The 13,180-nt window shown below is 39.5% G+C and overlaps 1 protein-coding gene across 1 annotated transcript in view; it reads right to left on the bottom strand.

Annotated features, from left to right (window-relative positions):
• cdh22 (cadherin 22) overlaps positions 1-13,180 on the bottom strand; it is a 170,181-nt gene that overhangs the window by 15,904 nt on the left and 141,097 nt on the right. The window lies entirely within an intron of this gene.

Below are 13,180 nucleotides of genomic sequence, written 5' to 3'. Positions count from 1 at the left end.
ATTACTCAGACAGTCACACTGTACATGCACTCTGTGTTTCATGAAGACATAAAGGCATCTTCTTTTATTGTGTGGCATTTGAGCTGATGACGCGAGTATATAAAAAAAAAAAAAAAAAAGAAAAGAAAAAGCTTAATTTCTGCTAAAGAATATGATTCTGAATGATGAGTCTGAGTGGTGGCTGTGCATTATTGTGACAAAGATGCTGCTGAAAACACGCTCACGGACTGCGGTTGTACCTTCACAATAAACGGCTCCTTAGCACTGAAGTTGCATCACATTCAGTGAACAGGCTTAGTCATACCCACGGCTCATGGAGGCTGTTTAGGATAATATGGCTTTACTTCATAATTACAAAATGCTTCTGAATGATTTCAGGGTAAATCACATGCCTCTTCCTTAGTGAGCTTGCACAGGAGAATCACAAGAAACACAGAAATGAACAACACATTGCATGTATCCTTGTAAAGATGAGTTATATGGGATGTCAGGATTTACACGATTCAAATTGTTGTAAGTTGTAAAGCATAATAGCTTAAATTTGACACAATCTGTAATTCAAAGAGCTCATAAATTTTGATATATTACAGTATCTTGTTTTAAACCTCCACGTTTTGTCGTTACCGCTGACAATAAGCCATTCCCTCACATTTGCATCCTGTACATGATTTTATCTGTTTACACTTGGTATTAAAATGCATCTCAAGGATTTCAGGCACATGAGTTTTGACCTGATTATATTTTGGAATAAATACGTTTTTCCAGTGTCGACCTGAAGTTCGGTGAAGCCAGTTTGTGAGTGGAAGATCAGGGCTTGGACCCCACTAATTGCTGCGTGAAAAAGGATATCCCGCAGAAAGGCTGTACTCAAACATTTGGCTCGCAATCAGTTAGGAGCCTTAAATAGCATAACCACTGTCCACAAAAAGATCCAAGTGCTTTCTTATTGCTTACTTCAGTGCATGTCATAGTAAACTTTTTTTTTTTTTTTTCATGACATTGGCCAGAATGTTCTATATGCAACTACAGTCATGACGTATTTGGGGTTACAAAGACTTTCAATTGGTGGACAACCTATAACTCACTCTGTCCCTGGAGACTTCCCAATACAGACACACGGAGAGTCCTTTCTGCTGATGCTGTCACATTAGTAAACGAAACAGTTTGCATATTAGTCTTTTTCTGTTCGATTTAATTGTGATAGGACTTTTGCCGGCATATATTCAGTGGCAAACCTACAAGCGTATTGTCATAGACTGCAGCCTGTGTCACCCGGGAGACACAAACAGGGACACTCAGCTATATGACTCAAGGTGGTTTGACCATCAGTGTATCCTGGATGCATGTACACCTAAAGTTCAATGTGGACAACCAACAGCTGGTTGAAATTCCATCAGCCTGAATGCATTGCAATGACAGGTACATACGGGGTCTATTATCCAACTGTGTTTCTAAAGGTGTGAAAGGCACATACGGTGTTTCCAGTCAGGATTACTAAGAGTGCTTTGGCATGAGACATGTGCGCTAACACATGATATAATTATGTGTTTGTCTTGACCTAGAGTAGTCATTACTGTTGTCAGCTGTTTTGAAAGATGTCACAAACCACTGTTAAGAATTCAAGGAGTTGAAAGTCTTAAATACTATAATAAATCACAAATTCTTTACTTTCTCCTTCTCTTCGAATGACGCCAGTAATACTCAAGTTGCCGAAGTCAATGTATTGTCTCAAAATAAACTGATGATCATTTTCATATATGCAGATGAGAACATTTGTTTTGGCTGCTTCCTTCAGGAGTTGTGACAATGAATCATCTCCATGTTTGATTTGGCTTTGAGTGAATTTTGTCTTGGATGCACTTCCTGATGCACCTTGAGCACTTAGTGGTAAAAGGTTTATAGCAGTGGGATTCAAACCAAGAAACTCCTGGTTTCAAATGTGCTTCCGTAACCTTTAGGCCACCACAGCTTCATTTGAACATTTCCATATAGTCTATATGACAGTTCCCTTCATCATCGCAACTTCCATTGTACACTAATACTTTTGTCCTCCGATATGGAGATATTAACCCAGAGCTTCCACACCTAAGACTTAACCTGATGAGTCACCTCCATATTTATTATTACATTTTACTTTGTATGCAATATACAATAAGCTACATGGTGCAATAAAATCAGATCTTATATAAGACAAACATTACTTTTCACATCCCAGCCATCTACCCACCCTTCTGGTGTCCCCCAGAACTCTTTCCTGGGTCCCATCCTCTTCATTTTCTCCAGATTGGCCACATTTTCAGAAAACACACATTTACACTTTCACGGTTATGTGGATGACACCAAGCTGTACTTTTCCACCAAACTCACATCCACTCTCCCACCCACCACCCTCCATGACTGTCAACGGGAAATCAAATCCCGGTTCTCCCTAAACTTTCTTCAACTCAGTAGTGATAAGAGGTCTTTTCCATTGTCTCCAAGTCCACCCTCACAAAATCTCATAGTATTTCACATCACCATTGACAGCTCCTCTGTTTCTCTCTCCACTCAGGTTAAGAGTCTGGGTGTTACCCTCGACAGCAATTCAAACCCACTTCGAAAACATCACTCTGTCTGCGTAATTCCACCTTCGCAACATCAACCGCCTCACTGGTCCACGCACGTCTCTTACCGTCTGGCCTACTATAATTCTCTTCTGTCTGGTCTTCCTCTCAAACCCATCCATACACTCTAACTGGTTCAAAATGCCGGTGCTTGGATCATCATGTTCCGGTGATGATCACCAGAACATCTTCTTTTCAACACATAACTCCAGTTCTCTGTAAACGTCACTGCCTCACAATTCAACAACACTTTCAATTCAAAATTCACCTGCTGACATTCAAGGCCTTCCATAACTTCACTCCTCCGTACCTCACTGAGCTCCTCCACTCTACTCACCTAGCTGCACTCTCAGATCTGCCTCCTCTCTCAGAATGACTGTACCTCAGACCCGCACGACCACCATGCGGTCCAAGAGCCTTCGGCCATTCGGCCCACCACCTCTGGAACTCACTTTTAAATCTGACCTAAAGACATATCGTTTTAAACAAGCATTTTCATTATAAATGATGTTGGTCTACTGCAAATCCCTCAGTGTTGCCTCCCCCCTCAAATTTTTTTTTTGTTGCTATGAATTTAACTTGTTTTTAACTATTTGTTATGTTCAGTGATCTCGGTTGTACTGAAAGGCAGTGATAAATAAAATGTTTTACCATTATACCATTACAAATCAGGTTCTTCTTTTCTTTGGAATAATACAAGTAAATATGGTCCAAAACAAATCCTGCATTAAGAAACACGGCTTTGTCTAAACTGGAAGAGGCCAAACAAACGTAATAAGATAGAAAAAGCTCATTCGCTCAAACAACAACAACAACAAAAAAATAAAAGATTTTCACAGCTGTCAGCTATTTTGAGCAGGATCTTTAATACGTGTGTGTGTGTTTGTGTGCACTCTCACAATCACACAGACACAATGCCATACAGCAGAAGCCGTGACACATCCAGTCATCCACGGTGATCTATAAGAAAATACAGTGTGAGTGTGTTGGATGCCAAAACAGGAGTAATCTTTTCTTGCCATCGTTCCTTGAGGCCCTGTCAGATTTATTTCAGTCTGAATGTCAAGACAATAACGAGCAATGAGGAGACACTATATGCAACAGCCTTATTATCAGCAGAGGAGTGGAACTACTCTTTTCTTTGAAGAAAGTGAACAGAAGTGGAGACGCAGTAAGTGAGCCCTGATCTGCTTTCTGTGACTGTGCCCTCAGCAGGGGGACTCAGGCAGCTCTCGGGGTGAGTGCAGAGAGAGAGAGAGAGAGACAGAAGTGAGAGAGAGCAGTGAGAGAGGAGGAGAGCCAGTGTGTGGGAGTTTATCGAGCAGCGAGCGAAGCTCCCTCAAGCACAATCACCTAATTAGATTTCTATCTAGCAGTCCCCTTTCCTGACCCCCTTAAATCTCTTGCATCTCTGGAAAGCTAGGAGGGGAGACTTTCCCAAAAGTACAGCCCATCTCCGCTAGAGGTGTCTGAAGGGTGAAGGTTGTGAGAGGGAGGCGGCTTTCTCGTTCGCAGCAGAAATCAACCGTTTCACTCAGGCACCGGGGAGGTAATGGATAAATAGATCAAATAAAAAAATATATAAAACGTGAAACTACTTAAAATGTGCAGTGAGAGGTTCATCTCTGAAGCCGGGAATGCACTGCGAGCGTCAGAGGTGTGTTTTCAAATGCATCCATTATTTTGAGTGGTGAAAAGCATCCTCATGACATCCAGTGGAGAATTACAATGTCTCAGTGTATTGCCCTTAACTGCATTCAAGGTAAGAGGAGCAAATACGACTGGTTTTTTGTGATTTTTTTTTTTTTAAGGGACACCGAGTTAAAAGCAAAGCTGAAATGGGAAATGCTACTTAGAAGGAAAGTTTTCATCCTATATTCATCTAAACTTTTGAATGGCTTCGGCATTCATATTAGGTCATCCGTCATGCGGCATACACATACACTGTAAGTCAGTCCATCCATCTGCCATGCGGATTCCATCCTATTTGGTTTAGTGAGGATTGAGCCAATCCCAGAGATTATGACACGGTGCACCTTAGACCAGTGACCCACTGCTCCAGAGCCACATGGGGTTCTTTGTTTCATTTTTTATCTCATTTTTATTTTTAAAAAGGACCCAAATGTTATTTGGTGAAAAATGGCAAACCAGCTCTCACATTTTGCACCTATGGGCAAATGATTGTTTTGGAACCGTGGAAGGAAGCTGAGTACCCATTCACACACAGGGAGCACATGGAAACTGGAACATGGAAAAGGCATTTTCTCGCTGTGAGGCGAGAGATTTAAAGACAAAATCACTATTTGGCTAAAGTTTAAAAAACGCACTTACTTTCTCTGACTTTCCCAAATTAGCGCCTGCTAATCATAATCATATTTTGTTATAATAAACAATATTAGTAATCTTCATTATTATTGGTTATCTGTAACGCCAAACTGTATTATTGTCATTGTGCAATTTTTATAAAATGAAAAAAAAAACAACCTTTGTATATCATTACCTATATCATTTGGTTAACACCGGATATTTCTCAATATGATATTTGATAAACTTTCCTGAAATGACTTGACGTTGTGACGTTAAACGTGTATTAACACGCTATTACATTATTGATGGAGCGCAACCCATTGGCGTGTTTTAGGCAATTTGCCTAACAAAAATAGGTGTAGTGGATGGCATCGTTGTCATATTCATTGAGGATACATACAACATACTCTATTACGGTTTTATTACATGACAGGGAAGCTATTATGTATTTGGCTCAATTGCATTCATTCAAAATGGCCAAAATTAAAACATTTCTGGTGATTAATACTCTATTGGTTGCTACATACCTAAAATGCAACTAACATAGGACATTTTTAAAGGTTCCATTAAGCATTAAAAAAAAAGAATAGTTGCTGGACTGTGTGACGACTGCAAAAGCGTATTTCGAGGTTTTTATTTGAATGCCAGATAAAGAAAATATAGAAAAAATACACCCCAAAAACTCCTGAGTGGTTTTAAAATTGACAGATAATAATAAACAGGCTAAAATCCTTTTCCCCACAATAAAGAACCACTAAAACCACAAAGAGACTGCATGAAGTGACATGTGTCAGTAGTTGTCCTTCAGAGTCTGTGCCGTAAACACTGACATCAGCAGGTTTAACCTATAAATTGGAAATGCTGCAATTTCTTTCTTTCTTTTTTTTTTTTATGGCTGTCTCGTCTGTGGGTTTTCATCTGATTCAACATTAACATTTGTGAGACAAAAGGAAGAAGCATTTGGTGAGTAGGACAGATGACTCACTCAGTCTCCTACTCATGAAATACTGTCTGGCAAAAGCGTTGGTCCGTCTGCGTCTTTTTTTCCTTGTCTGTGTTGGTCTGCTGTTTCTGTGCACTACCTCTTCATGACTTTGTGTTTGTTCGCATCCTTTCGTTGTATGCATGAGGTGAGTAAGCATGCACTCACGTGTGTGTGATCCGAGTGTGCGTTTCAGGAAGGCTTAACATTTAGCTTTTTCAAACTGACTCTCCTGAGGGTTGGAGGTTGACGGTGCTGTGGCCAAACTGAGGTGATCTGTCGCTGTGACCTACTCAGCCAGCTGTGAGACGGCACGGCAGAACTGACAGGCCTCCGTTACCCCGGGCCATGCTTAGTATTTGGCTTTCCACCCAGCCTTTTTTCTGCATACATGGCACTATATGATATCTGTCCCTCTGCATTCAGTCACATAAATACCACGAGGTGGGCGAGGAATGGGCTGAGAGGCAAAGATTGTGTTCACGTGTCACTCAGCGAGTTGCTGCAGATTGGGAAAATGGGCAAATCGAGACGTGGATTCAAAATAGTGGGAATGAAGATGGGACTTGAATCTTATATGCTACAACCAGAATAACATAGCTAATATTCCTTTTATATGCATCTGACTGGAATTGTATCCCAAATGCTTTCAGGGATGTTCTATTTTAAAAGCAATGGCCTTAAACACACTCAACTTTTCCACTGCTGGCTTCACTTATGCAAAAATAACTGCAATCACATGATTTTGTATTGATTTTGATTGACTCCAGCCTTTCAAGTAAACATTAGATAATTAATTTTGTCAGGATTGTAACTGCAGCATGAGGAATAAATTCTCTGTGTCTTAGTTTTGAGGCTTATCATTTGCTTCAATTCTCTCAATAACTTTAAAATGAGACTTAAAATGAAATATCCTGGCGAGTGAGGGTGTACATTCAAAACATTTGCTTTCAGGCCAACAATAGACTCATTTCTCATGCTTTAAATTTTTTCGACCTCGAAGGATGAAGTTTAAAGTTACAAAAACATCAGTTCCTAGAGGAGCTTCTTCTCTCGCCTTCATTCACTGCAACTGAGACAAGAAATCACATCCAGTCAAATATATGAAACACTTGACATGACCTGGTGATACTTCACAGAATGAAAGCCACCGCTAAAAATGTGACAATCACTGAGTCATAGATCACAAAAGAAAAAAAAAAAGAAAAAATGAAATGCACCTATTTTTTCTGTCTGTTCGTTGACGGTGAATTATTCTGGATTAATCTTCCTCGTTAAAGAAGAAGTTAAATGTTTTCTGAGCAGCAGTGCCTCGCTGAAAAGTCTTACACTGATATACATAAGTGTCTTTTATACTTGAAAAGGAAGCATGCAGGCGCATTTCTTGTGCAGCCGAACCTGCAACTAATACTTTAGGAATGGATTAAGCGTGCATTTCCTTCTTGGCATGGTTGTGCACATGTGTGCTACATGATAGAAGTGTGAATCCAATCTGCGTTTGCCATGTGTCTTTTGCTCTTTGGCTTTCTATTTCCCCTCACATACTGGCTTACGGTAACTTACTTATTTTGAATCTTTTTTTAATCTTCAAATATCGACCTGTTCAAATCCCAAAGAGGTCTCTGTAAATAAAAGGTAAGAAGCTATTTAACAATTTGTGTCATGGCCCTGGCTTGAACTGTGTCCCCAAGCAAAAGCTGCTTAGTCCGTGTCACCCATTTTTTATTTACTTCTCAGCCAACCCCCCCCCCCCCCCCCCTTCCTCCACTCACTTGCATTCTCCCTCTAAACACAAACAAAATAGGTTGTGTTGCCAATTCCTAAATGAGATCAAACCCAACCGCAGTTAAAAGGCTTAGGTAAATCTGATTTTCTCTGTGGTTCCACCAAATGCTAGACCCGAGCCAGCCAGCGAGCTGACGCTCCATGAACGAGACGGGGTGATAACACGGCACAGGAAACAATGGCACGCTCCTCATTAGCTTAGTAAACCGGGGGTTGATCTGACACATTAGGCGTGTGACAGAGAAGGCTGTGTGTGCAGCATGTGTGTGGGTGTGTGGACGCATGCCTTCATTTGAAAGTAATGTGTGCGTGCAGGGGTGGGCAAGTACTAGGGTATCATGCAGCATATATATGGACAACTTATACAAATGGGTAGGAAGACGTTACACCCCTGATGACTTAGCATATAGCATTTACCATAACATTGACTAATTCTGAGGAGAGATGATCAATCAGGTGATTTCGATAATAGCCCAAGCACAATTGTGAAGTGGAACTTGAAGTTTTTAATCTTAAGCAAACAACAACTAGTTGGACAATAACAGGCACGAAGTGGGCTCTAATTAATTCTGTCTGTACAGCAGACCTTTCAGGTAGGTGAAAAAGGCCAGATGTCGAACAAAGCCACAAAAACCTCTTCTAACTTCGGCCATCTATTTCACAGAGGCCAGATGAAGTGAGCAAAGAGCACATTATCTCAGTCCAGAGGCAGATGCATCAGGCAGAGGACGCCAGCACAGCAGTGTTTGACATCTCCGTATTCCAGGTGAAAGAAAAATGGACTTAATTATGCCCATTTCCGAGAGCCCGTTGGCCTGTCCAAGTTTCCAAATTGATTAACAACATTCTGGAGAGCTGGAACAAAATTGAGGCTCATTTTACACGCAAACATCTGTCGACTGATGCTGGTACCCCTGGGCTCCTCTTTTGGCAACGTATTTTACTGAATAAGTAAGTGGATGCTAGGAAGCAGGAAACATCAAAGTGCTTTAACATAACGGGCAACAACCCTTCTGCTTCACCAAAACCATTCACATTTGATTTGTATGTATTAATATAACAGGGTCTGAGAGCTTCATAGAAATGCCTCCAACTGGGGAAATCTGTTGTAAAGATAACCGTCAATGAATTTCTGAGTTTACGTTGTATTATTTATCTCCTGTCAGAGGCGTGAAAGTGGGTTGATTTCTGTCCGTCAGTACCAGTACTCTCCTCCTCGACCACGAACAGTATACTCCTCTGTGACTCCTCAGTTTGAGAAAGCAGCTGCAGACATTATGCAACAAACCAAAACTAATTGGCATACACAACAAGGTTAATTCTTTAAGATACCTAGCTATATTAATGGAGCATGAGCAAATTACTGCCTCACAGTTAATATGGCCTAATACAAATGTGTAAGCCACAATGTCTATATGCACAATGTCTACAAACGGGTTTTACTTTATTTCCTAATTTTTCCCAGTGAATAACAAACACTAATACATTATTTTGTATGCGAAAACAACTAGCGGTTCCAGACATACATCCAAATATGTTCACTTGTACTCTTGATTGCCATCATATAGCACATTTTGCTATCAGGGTGTCATTATTTGGTTATCATGAGTCCTATTTCATGCATCTTTTCCATGTATGTTTGAAGTCCAGTTTTTTTTTTTTTTTTCAGTTTGCGTTGATGTTGGCTCTAATTTTCTTTTTAAATGTACACTTCATTTCACATTAAGGCTGTAAATAAATTATATGACCGCACCGACCAGTTTAATGTGGTCTACTTAAATCACTGTGCATAATTAATTGGCCTGTATAAAGTTTCTGGTGCATACATTAATGAAAATTTAAAGTGTGATAATAGTACGTTTATGTATAACCTTAATAAAGCTTTTGACTACATAAATCCTGCATCAGAAGGTTTATTATTATGCTCTTGCAGCCTTATATGAGCATGAAGCTTTTCTTTCTGAAAAAAAAAAAGAAAAAGCTCATTGGATGTGATTTATAATAAAACATATTATAAACACATTATTGCTTGCACATACAGGTGAAAGCTGATTTACCAAAGAGGATCACATCAGTTAGGCGTATAAAATAACAATATCGAATTTATATTAGGAGTTCATGCTCATCAAGTCTTGATTTGAAAACATTCTTTTTTGCAATCTGAAAACTGTTGAGTCAATGTATGATTGTGTGTCACGCATCGGTGTCAAACTCAAAACCACATTTATACATAAGAAATAAAGTTAAAGAGTTTATTTAAAGGTGAAGTCCGGGGCAAAGGTATCCTGAGGGGGTGATCCCCCAAGGTAAGCAAAGGCCAAAACCAACATTTGAAACTCCATATTTGTATGCTTGTGGAGGCTCACGCGCTCCGTTCAATCACTTGATGGCGAACGCAAACAAACACAGAAACAATACAACACATCGTCCTCATGTAAACAGGTCTTAACCATACGAAACCCCTTCTTTATATACTTGTGTTTGCAGGTGATGTTATTCTTAGCAAATTATCCATAAAGGGCATACACGCAATATTTGCGTGCAAATTAGAACGCTTCACGCAGGATCTTAGTGAATCAGGCACAAACATTGTGTTGCCGAGGCAGAGTGGAGTGAGAAAAACCTGAATAAATTTAGCCCTGAATGAAAATCAGAAACGGGTTTATGACATCAATTATTCTGTTCCATATCGCCTGACCCATAGTGTACAATCTTGTTTCAATTCAGGAGTGGCGTGAATTGTGTGAAGACAAAAAAAAGAAGAAGTTAAGGTGTTTGCTTTCGTATCAACACGTGCCCAATTTGTATCAATCGAACAGTTAAAAAAACCAAAAAAACAAAACATAAATTCAGTTTTAAGAGAGCTGAAACGTCCAGACTTTGTGGCATTAAAGTTGTTTTCCTTTAGGATATTGTGAAGAAAATGGTTCTCTGTTGGAAGAACTGGGAGTGAATTTGAAAGAATGGAGCGCTCAACACAAAGCAAGCCTTGAGACTCCAGAAAGTATGAAGATAACAAGGGGGAGAGAATTGTTACCGCCCTTGCCTCCCGCGGCTCACCCCGAGACTAAGAATGAGTGTCAGAAAACCTTTGGCCTGAGGTAAAAACATTTTTTATTCAATGTTGACATCCACCTCAGAAAGCCTTGCCCACAACAACATACACACAAAGTCACGAGGAGAAAGGACACCAAAGTTATTTAAAAAAGAAAAATGAATAAAAATAAAGAAATATTGCAAGATCCTCATGTAATCTGTTTTCTACTGATAGATAGACAGTCCAAGTTAGGACCGGTCGAAGTTAAACATGGTCATATACTTTCCATAGAGATATAGTGATAGCAACAGTGATAAAACGTCATATTATCCCGATGTACTTTTGGTTTGTAATTAGTGTGAAATATTTTACTGCCTTTCTCTCTAATGAGAACATTAAAAACCTTTTTCTTTTACAAAGCTGGGAGCTAGCAATGATCTTTTTTGCTGGAAGACTAATCATCTCTGTGTGATTAGGAGCTGAAGGTTAATGTGGGCTCTCGCAGATGGGAGCGGGAGTGAGGTGGGAGTAAGGGGGATCAGACCAGACATCGCTCGAGAAAGACGCAGACTGGCGGCATTGCAGAGGCACATGGGGGCTATAAGTGGTTAAGTGTCTGTGGATCAAGGGGAGGAGAGGCCTGAGCCTCATTACACATGTAAATGCAGCTTCCAGCATGGAGGCCCCACTTTAAAGTCTTGCTGTTTTAATTATTCCTTTGCTCTGCACATGATAATTGGGTCTAACTCAGCCCAGGGCCTGTTGGCTCTGTAAGGTGAATAAAATACCCTAATGACTTTGTCCATTTTTAATAGTGATCAGTGGAAAGACTTGGCCTCCCATTGGATTGGAAATAACAACAGCCGAGCCTTTTGTCTCGATTTTTCACACAGGCTGCAACTGTTTGATTAGGACCGATTAATAGTGCACATAAAAATCATTCTTGGATATAATTGTGTCTACAGTTTGTTGTTGTGTTACGCCTTCTGTTCTCCTAGGGTCCACCTGTTTGCGTTTCAGATAATGAACGATAGACCAACATCTTATTGAGGTGCTTCCTACTAAACAAAATATACACAAAGAAACATGCGACACACATCTGCTTAAAACCGTGTTCTAATACCATTGTGCACATGTAATGAGGTCACTTATTCTATGGCAAGTTTAAAGAAGAGAGCTACTTTCTGACTGAACCATTTGAAGGTAAATGAAATAAATGCTATTGGTGAATTCCTTATGAAATATATACAAATAATTAATTTTGTTCATGCAGGATTATATACCACACGTGTCATGTTACTGCGTGTTGGTGATACTGAGATTCAGGTACACTGTCTTGATTGTCACACAAAATTGAAGCGTTTTAAGTTTTGCTCTCAATACCACTTTTTCATTCCATGTACTCTGAGGTGTTGTAAATGAGTCTCTTGCGACGTGCAATCATATATTGGCTGGAGTCCCTGCGTGCACCTTTGTCACGCTCGTATCACCCAGAGAACACGATGTCAATGTCTAAATCAAGAATAATGCAAACAGAAAAAAAAAAAAGAAGAAGAAAAATAAGAATGCACTTTCAACATCATCCACTGTAAATAATCCCCATACAAGATATGTGGGAAACAGCAAAAGCTACTAATTTAAAATCTGGCCTGAAACAATTTCTATGTTTGTGACTCATTAATTTAGTCGAAATCAAATGAGGTCATGGAACAAAGTACACTGATATTAGTAACACACACCTTGATGTTGATCCAATGAGTTCTTCTATCTGCTTTTTCTTTTTAAGTAGGACTGTATTTAGTAAAACTGTTGAATATTATTCATAACCATTTGCATATTTTCAAAAAAGGGTAAATATTTAAATCTGGATACTTCGTATTTTGATGTTACTTCAATGTGGCAATTCAACAAAATGAAGCGATGCAGCAACCTTGGTTGTTTTTCTTTTTTGTTTTTTTTTCCAAAGGTGGTCTCTTTGAATTAAATGAATGTGTATGATACAACACTACTGGGAATAAAATTACAGAAAGAATTACTCATGCTTGAAGACGCCTCAGATACCTTCCCACCAATAATTAGCTCAGAGATATTTACACAAATAAACTTGTTGCCCCGAGTGTAGGTGGTGTGCTGTTTTTATCACAGAGAAATTACCTTGAAGAGACCGATGCGATTTGTTTCTCAGTGTAATAATAGCAAATCCTATTTTCCTTAGTGATAACATAAATAAGTATTTTGATTTTTCTTGGGACGTAATTTTTCTGCTGCCAACAGAGTCCGTAAGGACACAAGTGCACTGTGCAAAGTGTCAGAAACCAAATAAAATGGGAGCTTTTTCTTTGGCTTATCTGAGATCTTGTGTGAAACATATGAAGGCAGTGTGATTGACCTGTTTTCGTAATGAACCTGTTTAAATAGAAAATCAAAGTTGCCTTCGCTGTGCCACATGTAGCACCAAGAACCAAA

This window comes from Lipophrys pholis (genome assembly GCF_963383615.2).
Source record: "Lipophrys pholis genome assembly, chromosome: 4".
Lineage (NCBI taxonomy): Eukaryota > Metazoa > Chordata > Actinopteri > Blenniiformes > Blenniidae > Lipophrys > Lipophrys pholis.
Note: the sequence above shows the minus strand (reverse complement) of the source record. Positions and strands in the feature narration are given on the sequence as shown.